This window comes from Oryx dammah, unplaced genomic scaffold, assembly GCF_014754425.2.
Source record: "Oryx dammah isolate SB20612 unplaced genomic scaffold, SCBI_Odam_1.1 HiC_scaffold_6, whole genome shotgun sequence".
Classification (NCBI taxonomy): Eukaryota; Metazoa; Chordata; class Mammalia; order Artiodactyla; family Bovidae; genus Oryx; species Oryx dammah.
The window spans coordinates 20,682,992-20,694,546 of NW_024070190.1; the positions used below are offsets into that span (position 1 = coordinate 20,682,992).

Here is an 11,555-nt window from a genome sequence, read left to right on the forward strand (position 1 = left end):
TATCAGTGGGGCAAGGACGGCTGTACCTGCTGGGACTTGGACCTAAGGTTCACAGAGCTGAATTTCAGATTAGGAGTATCTAGCCATGTATGACCTGAATGTTTGTTTCCTCTGTGAGTGCACACAGGCTGCATTCAAGGTAGAAAGACATGAGGCAAGCATCGGGGCTCTTGGAAGCCCCCCAGAGCTGCGAGGACACTGTGGAACCCTCAAAGAGTTTGGAAATAGAAGTGGGGGGGTGGCTGAGATATTCAGACAGACATGTCTCACTTATGGATTCCCATGGGCAACAGACACTGCCAGTGCCATTGAGTGCCCATCACCCCTGCTCCCTTACCTGAATCACACAGGGTAGTAACATACCAGCTAGAAAATTACATTTCGCAACCTTCTTTGCAGCTGAGCACCAGTGCCCATAGGCAATGGAACATGAGAGGAATATCTGAGAATATCAGGGAAAGTCTGGCTTTCCATAGCCAGCACTCCCCATTTCCCATAGTGACTTCCTTCTGGTTCCTGCCAGAGACATAAACAGGGGGCCAGAGAGGCAGCAGCCACTATTCTGCCACCAAATGGTGACCACAAGAATGAAGGATGAAAGTAGAGAACAGCAGAACAGAAAAAGAAGGAGTCGGGGCTACAGGTACCACCCTGCCCCCCATACCTGGCCTCCAAGCCCAGATATCTGGCTCTATGAAAAATAAATAAACCCCCTTCCCCCTTGAAGCTATTCCTTTTCCGATTGCTATAGTTGCACCCTGACAAGCAGATATAATATTATGTGGATTCTCTAAGGAGAGGAATTGTTTAAATTACTCCACAGACACCCATATTTCTTCAGAACTCAGAATTTTTCAGGGCTGCTGTGCATGCCAAATCATTTCAGTCATGTCTGATTCTGTGACCCTATGGACTGTAGCCCCCCAGGCTCCTCTGTGGACTCTCCAGGCAAGAATACTTGAATGGATTGCCATGCCTCCTCCAGAGGACCTCCCCAACCCAGGGACTGAACCTGTGTCACTTACGTCTCCTGATCTCTCTTGAATTGGCAGGTGAGTTCCTAACCTCTAGCACCACCTGGAAAGCCCTCAGGGCTGCTGGGAATTAGTTAATCCCAATGGACTCAGGAAAACCACTAGACCATTCAGGTATGACCTAAATAAAATCCCTTATGATTATACAGTGGAAGTGACAAACAGACTCAAGGGATTAGATCTGATAGAGTGCCTGAAGAACTATGGTCAGAGGTTCGTGACATTGCACAGGAGACAAGAATCAAGACTATCCCCATGAAAAAGAAATGCAAAAAGAGCAAAATGGCTGTCTGAGAAAGACTTAAAATAGCTGTGAAAAGAAGAGAAACAAAAAGCAAAGGAGAAAAGGAAGTTCAATTCAGTTCAGGCGCTCAGTCCTGTCCAACTCTTTGTGACCCCATGGACTGCAGCACGCCAGATTCCTTTTCCATCACCAACTCCTGTAGCCTACTCAGACTCATGTTGACCATGTTGGTGATGCCATCCAACCATCTCATCCTCTGTCATCCCCTTCTCCTCCCACCTTCCATCTTTCCCAGCATCAGGGTCTTTTCCAGTGAGTCAGTTCTTCCCATCAGGTGGCCAAAGTATTGGAGCTTCACCTTCAGCATCAGTCCTTCCAAAGAATATTCAGGACTGGTTTCCTTCAAGATGGACTGGTCAGATCTCCTTGCAGTCCAAGGGACTCTTCAAGAGTCTTCTCCAACACTACAGTTCAAAAGCATCAATTCTTCAGTACTCAGCTTTCCTTATAGTCCAAATCTCACATCCATACATGACTACAGGGAAAACCATAGCTCTGACTAAATGGACCTTTGCTGGCAAAGCAATGTCTCTGCTTTTTAAAATGCTGTCTAGGTTGGTTATAGCTTTTCCTCCAAGGAGCAAGTGTCTTTTAATTTCATGGCTGCAATCACCATCTGCAGTGACTTTGGAGCCCCCCTCAAAAAAGTTTCTCATTGATTCCATTATTTCCCCATCTATATGCAAAGTGATGCAAATATCTTAGTTTTCTGAACACTGAGTTTCAAGCCAACCTATGCACTCTCCTCTTTCACATTCTTCAAGAGGCTCTTTAGTTCTTCTTTGCTTTCTGCCACAAGTGTGGTATCATCTTCATATCTGAGGTTATTGATATTTCTCCTGGCAGTCTTCATTCCAGGTTGTACTTCATCCATCTCAGCATTTCTCATGATGTCCTCTGCATTTAAGTTAAATAAGCAGGGTGAGAATATACAGCCTTGACATACTCCTTTCCCAATTTGGAACCAGTCTGTTGTTCCATGTCCAGTTCTAACTGTTGCTTCCTGACCTGCATATAGATTTCTCAGGAGGCAGGTCAGGTGGTCCAGTATTCCCATCTCCTTAAGAATTTTCCAAACTTTGTGTGATCCAGACAGTCAAAGGCTATGGTGTAGTCAATAAAGCAAAAGTAGATGTTTTTCTGGAACTCGCTTGCTTTTCTGATAATCCAACGGATGCTGGCAATTTGATCTCTGGTTCCTCTGCCTTTTCTAAATCCAGCTTGAACATCTGGAAGTTCACCGTTCATGTACTATAGAAGCCTGACTTGGAGAATTGTGAACATCACTTTGCTAGCATGTGAGATGAGTGCAGAAAAGGAAAGATATACCCATTTGAATGCAAAGTTCCAAAGAATAGCAAGGAGAGACAAGAAAGCCTTCCTCAGTGATCAGTGCAAAGAAATAGAGGAAAATAGAACAGGAAAGACTAGAGATCTCTTCAAGAAAATTATGATACCAAGGGAACATTTCATGCAAAGATGGGCACAACAAATGACAGAAATGGTATGGACATAACAGAAGCAGAAGATATTAAGCAGAGGTGGCAAGAATACACAGAAGAACTCTATAAAAGATCTTCATAACCCAGATAATCACGATGGCATGATCACTCACCTAGAGCCAGACATCCGGGATGTGAAGTCAAATGAGCCTTAGGAAGCAGCGCTATGAATAAAGCTATTGGAGGTGACAGAATTCCAGTTGAGCTCTTTCAAATCCTAAAAGATGATGCCGTGCAAGTGCTGCACTCAATATGCCAGAAAATTGGGAAATCTCAGCAGTGGCCACAGGACTGGAAAAGGTCAGTTTTCATTCCAATCCCAAAGAAAGGAAATGCCAGAGAATGCTCAAACTACCGCACAGTTGCACTCATCTCACACACTAGTAAAGTAACGCTCAAAATTCTCCCAGCTAGGCTTCTGCAGTACATGAACTGTGAGCTTCCAGATGTTCAAGCTGGATTTTAAAAAGGCAGAGGAATCAGAGATCAAATTGGCAACATCTGTTGGATCATCGAAAAAGCAAGAGAGTTCCAGAAAAAACATCTATTTCTGCTTTATTGACTATGCCAAAGCCTTTGACTGTGTGGATCACAACAAACCGTGGAAAGGTCTGAAAGAGATGGGAATACCAGACCACCTGACCTGCCTCCTGAGACATCTGTATGCAAGTCAGGAAGCAACAGTTAGAACTGGACATGGAACAACAGACTGGTTCCAAATAGGAAAAGGAGCATGTCAAGGCTGTATATTCTCACCCTGCTTATTTAACTTATATGCAGAGGACATCGTGAGAAACACTGAGTTGGATGAAGCACAAGCTGGAATGAAGACTGCCAGGAGAAATATCAATAACCTCAGATATTGCAGATGACACCACCCTCATGGCAGAAAGCGAAAAAGAACTAAAGAGCCTCTTGATTAAGATGAAAGAGGAGAGTAAAAATGTTTGCTTAAAACTCAACATTCAGAAAACAAAGATCATGGCATCTGGTCCCATCACTTCATGGGAAATAGATGGGGAAACAGTGGAAACAATGGCAGACTTTATTTTGAGGGGCTCCAAAATCACTGCAGATGGTGACTGCAGCCATGAAATTAAAAGACACTTGCTCCTTGGAAAGAAAGCTCTGACCAACCTAGACAGCATATTAAAAAGCAGACAGATTACTTTGCCAACAAAGGTTCTCCTAGTCAAAGCTATGGTTTTTCCAGTAGTCATGTATGGATGTGAAAGTTGGACTATAAAGAAAACTGAGCACTGAAGAGTTGATGTTTTTGAACTGTAGTGTTGGAGAAGACTCTTGAGAGTCCCTTGGACAGCAAGGAGATCCAACCAGTCCATCCTAAAGGAAATCAGTCCTGAATATCCATTGGAAGGACTGATGTTGAAGCTGAAGCTCCAATACTTCGGCCACCTGATGGGAAGAACTGACTCACTGGAAAAGACCCTAATGCTGGGAAAGATGGAAGGCGGGAGGAGAAGGGGATGACAGAGGATGAGATGGTTGGATGGCATCACCAACTCCATGGACATGAGATAGAGTAAATTCCTGGAGTTGGTGATGGACAGGGAAGCCTGGTGTGCTTCGGTCCATGGGGTTGCAAAGCGTTGGACACAACTGAGTGACTGAACTGAACTGAATGGACTCGGACTTCCCCACCCCACCCGCACCTGCTATCGAGCCATGGTCAGGACTGAATCTCCTGGAGACTTGGCTGAGGCTATGCAGCTTACTATGTCTACACTGGCATGAAATTTAAGAAATCAGTGGGAAGAGATCAGGGTTTGTAGAAAAGGAGTTAAAGGAATGTTTGGATGCATCGCAGAGACGATGTAAGGATGAAGTGACATGGAGGACCCCCGCCTCCACACACACACTGGATTATGGACATGACCTGACATAAAAGACATTCACAGACAGGAAGCCATAAAGACTGCAAGTTCTGTGGGACTGGGCCTGATCCTCATCAGCCAGATCAGCGTCTGCACTGGGGTCCCATTGTGAGACAGACTCACAACAGTTACGTGAACAGAGATAACAATGGAGAGTTGTTAACTAGGTGTAAAGTTGTTAGCGAGATAAACGAAAGGGTAAAAAGAGAACTCGGGTACCATAGAAGTGGTAACTATAGGGAACAGCTACTGTCGCTAGGACCAAAGGAAAGAAAGGAAGAGGTTGGACTTACTAAAACTTAGGAAAGTAGATAAGGAACCTTGTGAGTTAAAACTTGGGAGTAGGAGCCACTAGCCAATGCTGGGTATCTATGGCCAGGAGGAGTGGTGCCACGATTCTAGTTTTCTGAGGGCTGGGAAAACTGCAGACTAGATTCAGCGGCTGCTACAGAAAGAACTGCCTCTGCCAGGGTAAAGAAGCATCGCTGAGCAGGGAGGGTGGGGTAGAGTGAGGACCTTGTTCCTTACTTCCTCCTCCAGCCCTGCAGTCACCTCTGCCAGGGTGAAGAAGCATCGCTGAGCAGGGAGGGTGGGGTAGAGTGAGGACCTTGTTCCCTACTCCCTCCTCCAGCCCTGCAGTCACCTTCCAGCACCCCCTACTGGCAGAGCCCAGCATAGCGCAGCAGCCGGCAGAGCATCAAAAGCAGGCATGGAGAAGGGGCTGGGAGCGAAAGACAATTATTTAACAACTGGCACGCGGTCTATGTAGCAGATTCTCAGTGAACACTGTTTGCCTCCATGTTCTGAAAGATGCTCCTCAACATAGGCCAGAAAATGGGTCTTGTAGGCTCAGAAGCATCTAAACACAGAGAGGATGGGGAAGCGAGGGAATGGTAAATGTTCAGAAATTAATAAGCAGCATTTGATTCCCTGGAGTCATCCCATTCTCACTACTGGCAAATCAATCAGAACAGAAGAACCTGGGAAAGGGTTTTTTCCTGTGGGACCGCCGGGGTGAGAGGAGCGTGGCCTTCTCCTCTCGCCACCATGGCGTGTGCTCGCCCACTGATATCAGTGTACTCCAAAAAGGGGGAGTCCTCTGGCAAAAATGTCACTTTGCCTGCTGTGTTCAAGGCTCCCATTCGACCCGATATTGTTAACTTTGTTCACACCAGCTTGTGCAAAAACAACAGACAGCCCTATGCTGTCAGTGAATTAGCAGGTCATCAAACCAGTGCTGAGTCTTGGGGTACCGGCAGAGCTGTGGCTCGAATTCCCAGGGTTCGAGGTGGCGGGACTCACCATTCTGGTCAGGGTGCTTTTGGAAATGTGTGTCGTGGGGGCCGCATGTTTGCACCAACCGAGACCTGGCGACGTTGGCACCGTAGAGTGAATACAACGCAGAAGCGATACGCCATCTGCTCTGCACTGGCTGCCTCAGCCTTCCCAGCACTGGTCATGTCTAAAGGTCATCGTATAGAGGAAGTTCCTGAACTTCCTTTGGTGGTGGAAGATAAAGCTGAAGGCTACAAGAAGACCAAGGAGGCTGTTTTGCTTCTGAAGAAACTTAAGGCCTGGAATGATATCAAAAACGTCTACGCCTCTCCGCGAATGAGAGCTGGCAAAGGCAAAATTGAGAAACCAGTGCCGTATCCAGCGCAGGGGATCCTGCGTCATCTATAATGAGGACAATGGTATCATCAAGGCCTTCAGAAACATCCCTGGAATTACTCTGCTTAATGTAAGCAAGCTGAACATTTTGAAACTTGCTCCTGGTGGTCACGTGGGATGTTTCTGCATTTGAAATGAAAGTGCTTTCCAAAAGTTAGATGAGCTGTATGGCACTTGGCGTAAAGCAGCCTTCCTCAAGAGTAACTACAACCTCCCCATGCACAAGATGCTCAATTAGACTGTAGCAGAATCTTGAAAAGCCCAGAAATCCAAAGTGCACTCTGAGCACCATGCAAGAAGATTCATCGCAGAGTCCTGAAGAAGAATCCACTGAAAACCTGAGAATTATGTTGACGCTTAACCCATATGCAAAGACCATGCACCGGAACACCATTCTTCAACAGGCCAAGAACCACAAAATCCGCATGGATAAGGCAACAGCAGCACTAGAAGCCAAATCAGATCAGAAGGGGGTTCAGGGCAATAAGCCTGTGGTGGGAAACAAAGAAAAGAAGGCTGTTGGCGATAAGAAGCTGAAGAAGCCTGTGGTGGGATAAAAGGCTGCAGGGACCAAGAAACCAGCAGCTGAAAAGAAGCCCACAGAAAAGAAACCCACCTCAGAAGAAAAGAAGGCTGCTGCATAAACTTAAATTTGTTTATTCCATAAATGCCAAATCATTTTGGACAGCTAATTTTGAATAAAGACCTGAACAAAGAGGCAATGAGAAACATGAAAAAAAAAAAAAAAAGAGAGAGAGAGAGAGACTGGGGAAGGGATTGGGCCCACAGGAGGAAATAGCAGCGCAGGCAGCCAGAGGCTGGAGAAGCCAAAATCGAGGTCACTGGGGTTTCACACTCAGAAACAGGGCCTAGTTCCTGAGACCGGGGATGAACTGGTCCTCAGCCAATGCTGGCTGGAGACTTGGCCCACCCTGTGCCTCCAAGGCAGAAGGTGGACCACAGGCTAAAATCCTACAGGTGTCAGGCCCTCGCCCCCTGGCATGTCACAAAGCAGGTGTGACTTGATTCTGGAGGCGAGGAGGAGGCCCACACTTCCCTTGGCTGTGACACCTGGAGAGAGTCAGATGGTTTCTTGTTCTCAAGGTCCCTTTAACTCATCACATCAAAGTCATGTGTCTTATGGGGGAAGGGGATTAAATGTTTCACCTCAAGTTTATGAGGTTGCTTGTTGCCTGGTCCTGGGCTTGGTAACAAGAGTTTGAGTGAATGCAGCCAGGCACCCGGGGGCTCCCAAGAGGTTAACACACAGAGTAAAAGGAGACAAAGTCAGCAGGAGAGGCGTGTGAATGTGAGCAGGAGTAGACAAGGGGCTCAGGGAGTGACCGACATCTCTTTGAGGGGGCCATCATACTGCGTAGGTGGGAGGTGATGGAGTAAAATATATAAACTTTATTAATGTAGTATGGCTTTGCCCCAGTCCCCAGCCCCTGCCCACTGAGTAGCATGCCAGCCAAGCCTGACACAGTTTCTCCCCTCCCTGCCTTCCTGGGTCCCCAGCTTCACCATGACACTACCAGGACTTCTATGTTGGAGAGTCAAGAGGAAAGAGACAGAGGCTGAGGTTCCGGGGGGAGAAGACCAAGTTCCGGAGGATGAGGGAAGCAATATGAGGAAGAAGAAAAGGAAAACTTAAAAAGTATCACCAGACAGCCTGGATGGGAGGGGAGGCTGGGGAAGAATGGATACATGTATATGCATGGCTGAATCCCTTCGCTATTTACCTGAAACTATCACAACATTGTTAATCGCCTATACCCCAATACAAAATAAAAATCAAAAGAAAAAAGAAAAGCATTGCCAGAAACCACACTTTCCCTTCATGGGCCTAGAGACATACAAGATAGGTACATAAATTGTTTGGAAATTACCTTGGGCTGTCTACGCCGTGCCCTTTGAACCACAGCACTGCTTTGGGAATAAACTATGGGAATGGTGATTCCATAAGAGTCATAAAAATGATCTTAAAAGTCCCTCACAGACATAGGGACTGTCAGAGAACACCCTAATTCTTTTCCACTTCTATTCGGGACCATATCTTTGGCCAGGCTGGCTCAGGTGGGGTGGCCTCCCCATGGTAGCTCCCACAGACGCAGCTCCTCTCTGTTCCCGGCACTGGTGGCCATGCTGTGTCCCTCAGGGCCCCTTCCCCAGCCTGACTGTGCAGGCAGACGGCTTCTCAGGGCTCTGTTGCTGTGCCTTCCACAGACCAACCCTAGAGGGCTTGCTCTGCTTAAGGAACAGACTGCTGATTCGCCCAGGCCTGGACACTCTTTTCACTTCTTAGGGCAGTTGTCATCAACAAATCACGCGCACGCACACACACACACACACACACACACGCTTTTCTGGAGGTAAGTGTGCCAAGTCAACCAGCAGCGAACAGCAAGGGGGAAGTAGTGATGGCTCCAGTGACACCTTTGTCTCACATGGGTCTGTGGCTTCTCCAAGCCCCCTCATCCGCGAAAAGAGGCCCTGACCTGCCCTGAGTCAGTACCACCTCCTTACAAGGAGGTAGCAACCTGATCCTCACGTGGGATCCTGACCCTCACACCCGACCCTCATGTGGAATCCCAGTCCTGCCTCTGGGGAGGAGGAAGTCACACTTGGGAAAGGGCTTCCCTGGTGACTCAGATGGTAAAGAATCTCCCTGCAATGCAGGAGACTGGGGTTCGATCCCTGGGTTAGGATGATCCCCTGGAGAAGGGAACGTGACCCACTCCAGTACTCTTGCCTGAAAAAAATCTCATGGAGAACGAAGCCTGGCAGGCTACAGTCCATGGGGTTGCAAAGAGTCAGCCTGACTGAGTGACTAGCACTTTCGCTTTCATGCTATTAGGAATGGGTAGTTTCTGGGAACCAGGAAGAGAAGAAAAAGTGGCAGCACCTTAAAAGCAAAGCCCAATCCATGCCTGAAGTGGCAGGCATACTTTGCCCCTTCCACTGCAGAGCCAGTTACTGACTGATTGCCTTCAGGTCCACCATCCTGAGAGAGGTCAACATCCTCCCCGATACAACATACTAGCACCGGGTTCTCTGGCCTCGTCAACCCCAGAAACCCATATCCCCACTTACACCCATTGTCCACACCATCACCACAGCCCACGTCTTCCTCTAGCCCTTCCTCCAAGGCTCACAGCAGTGCTTCAACCCATAAAGCCATGCAGTTCTTTACATCCTTAATTTTCTTCCAATCTACCAGGCAGTTTTTAGCCTCATTTTCTTCCAAATTCAGCTAATCTCATCATTAACTATCTGAATCATTTTCTCCCTCTGAAATTAGTGGGTTGCCTGATTTTGAATCAAATCCTTAGCACATTCTATATATGTGACTTTGGGCTAATTTTATTTATACTTAGTTTCCCCATCTGTTGAGTAGTTCTACTATTAATTTGAACTCTTCCTGCTGCTGCTACTGCTAAGTCACTTCAGTCGTGTCCAACTCTGTGTGACCCCATAGACGGCAGCCTACCAGGCTCCGCTGACCCTGGGATAGAGTTGTTAAAATGATTAATCAAAGCAATATACATATAGAGCATAGATCTTTATGTCTGGAGCACAGCAGGCACCTAAAGTAAACGTGAGGTGTTATTATCACTGTCATTCTCCCACTGGTTTATATCAAAATCCCAGTCCTGGCTCCGTAAAACAACACATCTTCTGTAATCTTATACCTAAAAAACAGAGAGCTGCTAAAGAAAACCTTCTAACCGAGAAGATTCCACTTCTGTTGGTTAAACATGAGTGTTCTCCCTGGATTCTCAACTCCACGGGCCATGCCTTGTCTATGGTTAGCCCTCATATTCATTTTCCCTATTTTCCAAACCTTATCTTCCTAATTTTTCTCAAGTCCTTTTTCACAACTCGTGAACATGCTCAGCATAAAACTTTGTCTTCTGTTTCTTTAAAAAAAAAAAAAAAAACGGAGACCACAGGCCCACTTGCCCCCAACCTCTAGCTCCTATAAACTGAAGGGAAAGTCACTCAGTCGTGTCCAACTCTTTGCAACCCCATGGACTATACAGTCCATGGAATTCTCCAGGCCAGAATACTGGAGTGGGTAGCCTTTCCCTTCTCCAGGGGATCTTCCCAACCCAGAGACTGAACCCAGGTCTCCCGCACGGCAGGCGGATTCTTTACGAGCTGGGCCACCAGGGAAGCCCGAGCTCCTCTAACCTGTACCTTAACTTGGAGTCTCACAGAGAACTACGTCCTTCCATCCAGTCACTCTCCTGTCCAGTCCAAAGGTCCTCTCACTCTGTCCTCTGATCCTCCAAGACCTCCACCCATCAATCACCCCTTCCTATACCTTCCGCCTCTCTGCTGTTTTGCTTTTAGTCGCTAAGTCACGTCCAGCTCTTCTGTGATCCATGCACCGCAGCCCGGCAGGCTCCTCTGTCCGTGGGATTTCCCAGGCAAGAGTACTGGAATGAGTTGCCATTTCCTTCTCCATGGGATCTTCTTGATCCAGGGATCAAACTCGCATCTGTGCATTGGCAGGTGGATTCCTTACCAATGAGCCACAGGGGAAACCTCTCTACTGGGCATTTTTCCTTGTGACCCCCCTAGCCCAGGAAAGACTCCAGTTTGAACTCTGTGTTCTTCTAGGAAGACTTCTTCTCCCAGGAATTTGTTACCAGTCTAACTCAGCCTGTACACCAAAACACGCAGTCATCCCATAGCCTCCTCCAACCAGATCTCTACTCCCACCACTCCATCCGCCTCAGTCTTTATCTCCAACTCTCCTAAGCTCCTGGCACTCGTGACCATTCCTTTTTATCCTCATGCTCCCATCCCCCACCCACATAAACACACCTTCCAGGTTTTTCTGTCTCCCTCCCACTTAACCCTCTTCCTCCAAATGCCCCATAAATGTTGGGGTTTCCCTGAGTTCTCTTTTTGACCCACTGTTCTCATGTTGTATACCCTCCCTGGGTGACTATATCCTCCTACGTGGCTGAGTGTTTCTAAATCTCTAACTCCAGTTTTTAATTCTCTCCTAAACATCTGTTCCTACTGGTTGTTTGAAATCTCCATCTGGATGTCCTGACAGACCTCAAACACGTGCTCAGATCTCATCATCCCTCTGCACATGCCCTGATTCCTCAAGCTCAGTACTCCTCACCCCAAA

The 11,555-nt window shown here is 47.2% G+C and overlaps 1 pseudogene; it reads left to right on the top strand.

Annotated features, from left to right (window-relative positions):
• The first annotated feature begins 5,732 nt into the window (after positions 1 to 5,732).
• Positions 5,733 to 7,155, top strand: LOC120865371 (annotated as a pseudogene).
• The last annotated feature ends 4,400 nt before the right edge of the window (positions 7,156 to 11,555 follow it).